This window comes from Diceros bicornis, unplaced genomic scaffold (assembly GCF_020826845.1).
Source record: "Diceros bicornis minor isolate mBicDic1 unplaced genomic scaffold, mDicBic1.mat.cur scaffold_54_ctg1, whole genome shotgun sequence".
NCBI lineage: Eukaryota > Metazoa > Chordata > Mammalia > Perissodactyla > Rhinocerotidae > Diceros > Diceros bicornis.
The window spans coordinates 4,361,161-4,364,979 of NW_026691418.1; positions in this window are offsets into that span (position 1 = coordinate 4,361,161).

Here is a 3,819-nt window from a genome sequence, read left to right on the forward strand (position 1 = left end):
CCTAAAGCCCCGCCCTTGGTCCTCATTTTCCAGGTATCCCATCCATATGCCCATTTTTCTGCCTATCTGTCTCTCCTCCGAGTTCAGTCACTCTTGTTCACCTATCTCTCTCTCTTGGGCTCCTCTCATCCACAGGCTTTCTCATCCCTCTGCTCACATAGTCACCCGTCCCCTCACTCTCATTTATGCTTCACCTGTGAATGGTGGTCCTGAGACAGCCAGTGCTGGAGCCCGTGTGAGCCAGGGGGATCCTCCCACTCTGTCCCTTCCTGTTGACAGACTCATCCACAGCTCCCGAGCCGGCCAACACGTCCCTGCATACTTGATCATCACCTGTGCCACCAGAAGCCACCACAGGTATCTGGGGGCCCCTTTTCCTTCCCAAGAGAAGCTCTTTGGCTCCACTTCCCATGAGCCAGGTGTGATCCAGGAGCTGGGAAGCCAGGGTGTGAAATTCTGTATTTAGGGCAATCATGCTGATCACAAAGATTATACCAACGATTCAGTCTAAGGCCAGCCATCAGAGAGCCCCTAGTCTTGTGAGATTAACACACTATTATAATACAATGTGGGATATTTCGGGGAGAGGCACCTGGCATAATTTGGAGGGGAAGAGCTTGCTAGAGAAAGTTTCACCAGAATGAAGTCTTTAAGTATGAGTAAGAGGGACCCTGGCAATTAGAGGATGAAGGGTTTTCCTGGCAGAGAGGATTCCATGAGCAAAGGCTCTGGCCAGAAACAACATGCCGTATGGGGAGAATTGAAATGAATTTGGGTTGCACGAAGCATAACGTTTAACTCGCAGTAGATGGATAAAATGAGACTGAAAGGTCAGCAGGAGCCAGATTGAGTAGAGCCTTGAGTGCCAGGTCAAGAAGGTTGAACTAAACACTGAAGGCCATAGGGAGCCATGGGTGGTACTAGAGCAGTGGTGGCCGTAGTGAGGTATTCATTTCAGAAAGATTCTTCTAGTGGTCCATGTAGAACATCCTTTACATAGAGCATCCAGTGAGCCTGCTGGAGTGTTGGTCCGGGTGAAGGAAGTTAAGACCTGAGCTAGGACGGGGATGGAGAGAGGGAGTGTAGGTGAGGACCAGTGTGCAAGGTGAATGGGTGTTACTGGGAGGGAGGAGGAGCTGAGCAGATATGCTGGTTCTGACTTGGGTGAACACACGGGTGGGTGGTGGTGCCACTGGGACAGAAGACGACAGATTATAATGAGTGCAGGACTCTGGTCTGGTCTCAGGCCAGCTTTCAAAGATGGACATCGCTCTCCCTCTCATCTTGTGGCTTTGGGGCACAACCTGAAGACCCGCACAGTCAACGTCACCATCTCCACCCTCCGGTATTCATCACACATGAGCAACGGCTAGGCCACGTTTAACTTCACTGAGAGGGTCCTGCACAGCCTGGTGAGACACTGGTCCCAGCAGCTCCTCATGGGTTAAATCCCACCCAGCCCCTCCCCCAACCCCTGTCCCTCCTGCTCCTCCTCCTCCTCCTCCTTCCTCCCCAGCTGGATCATTGTTCAAGAAGAGAAGCCTGAGCCCCTTCTACTCAAGTTGCAGACTGGTCTCCCTCAGGTGAGACCCTCCCCTGAGCATTTGCCCCTAATGACCACTTTTGTGACCACCCCTCTCTGTCTCCCCACTGTCCTCTCATTTTGTCCTTCCTGTTCTGGCCCCCAACCCCAGAGTTTTCAGGAATTCTCTCTCGAATCCCCACATCCCTCTCTCCCCATGCCTGAGAAGGATGTGGCAGCCACCTGTGTGGACGCTGTCTGCACCCACCACCCTGACCCCGTGGGCCACCATGCCTCTGTGCTGGGAGCTGAGTGTCTCCACCTGTCTGCTCTTCCTCTCGGTGGCTCCAGGCTCTGCAGCGCAGAGTTTATCCATCAAGAGAGAGCACCAGCTACTTTTCCGCATCATCAGCTGGAACCTCAGCAACTCGGAGCCCTCATCCTCGGAGTACACCACCCTGTTGAGAGATACCCAAGACCAGGTTGGGTCTCCCTCTCCCGTCTCTCCTTGCCCTGAGGGCACCATCATTCCTCCATCTGACTTTCATCTGTTATGTGATTGTTTCAACCCTTCACTTTCCCTGCATGTCTGGGTTCTCTCAGTGTCCAGAGGTGATGTCCTAGCTGCCTTCCTCATTTCTCACATGGGTAAACTGAAGCTCAGAAAGGGGAGTATTGTGCCTAAAGTCACACAGTGAGTTAGAGGCAGAGCAAGGATTTGAAGTCAGGTCTCCCTTGCCCCAAGGTCTGTGATCTTTCACTGGCTCCAGTGGCCCCCTGGGTCCACGGGAGACCTCCATCTCACCCACTCTCCGTAGCGTTTGTTCTAGGTCACCAAGCTCTGCAGAGGCAGCCAGCATTGAGACATATTCCACTCCTGCCTGGTCACCAACTTGATGTATGTTGAGGAGATTGGAAGCATTGGCTGAGTTGGTGGCTGATGACTCTGAGCTCCCGTGACACATCACTGATCTGGAAGTCACTTACATCGTGCACATTCTCCCCCACATCCCTGTCAGCTAATCCTAACATCCCCTTCCATAGGTTTTCGGGGGATGAGAAAAGCATTAAAATTTGGGGCCACCAATCTCCAGCATCCTGCTCCTCCTCATCTTCTGGAGACTTTCAACAAATATCAGCAGTCTAACTGTGCTCTCCAATAGTGGAGCCACTAACCACATGGGGCAATTTAAATTTTTTATACACTTATTAGGATACGATTCACATTTTATGTGTGGGGAGGAGTGTATTTTTTAGATTTTTCTATATACAATATCTTCTCATCTGCAAAACAAATAGTTTTACCTATTCCCTTCCAATCTGGGTATCTTTTAGTCCTTTTTCTTGCCTAATTGCCCTCAGTAGAACCTCTAGTACCTGTGATTAACATACGAGATATGGGAAGACATCATTGTCTTGTCCCTGGTTTTAGGGGGAAATTTTCTGTCTTTCACCATTGAATATGGTGTTGGCTGTGGGTTTTTCATCGATGCTGTTTATAGGTTGAGAAAGATTTTTTCTATTCCTAATTTGTTGAGTGTTTTCTTTTTTAGACATGAAGGGTGTTGTATTTTGTGAAATTCTTTTCTGTATATGTGGTCGAGATTGCGTGGTATTGGCCCTTATTCTATTAATATGTTGCATTACATAGTGAAGTTTTCAGATATTAAGCCAACCCTTCAACTAGAGGTGAGAGATTAAGATGTTCTCAAGTCTTTCCGGCGTGCCACAGCCATGAGCCCTTGTGGCCTTCTAGATGCCCGCAAATACACTGGAGTTTTTCAAAGCCCCCTGTGGAGATCTCATTCCCCCAATTTTTTTTCTAAGTTTTTGGCTCACCTCTTGCCTGCATCAGCTGGTATCACTCTCTCAGGCAATTACAATAGAAAACAATTAGCCCTGAATATTTTTAGCAAGTGCCCTGGGGGCAGACTTTCCTCCCTGGGCAAGCTTTGACTCAAGTAACATCAAGCCCTGAACATGGGGCTTTTTCGGGAAGCTGCCAGGAAGGTCAGCTAGTGACAGTTCGATGGAGATGGGTCTTTTCAGAGCTCCAAACCCATTATGGCTACTGGGCTGCTGGTTGTCTCAACTACCATGGTTCTGAGACTGATGGTTTTCAAAGTTATAGAGGATATTGTGAGAGCAGGATGGGAATAGTGCACGTTAATGCCACAAATTTTCCTCCCGTTATCAAGATTCCACCATGTTTCTTCACTAAACCCTCCTCAGATTCGTACAAGCCGTTGATTAATTTCTAGACTTCTGAAAAGTTGATTTTGACCATTTTTACCAGT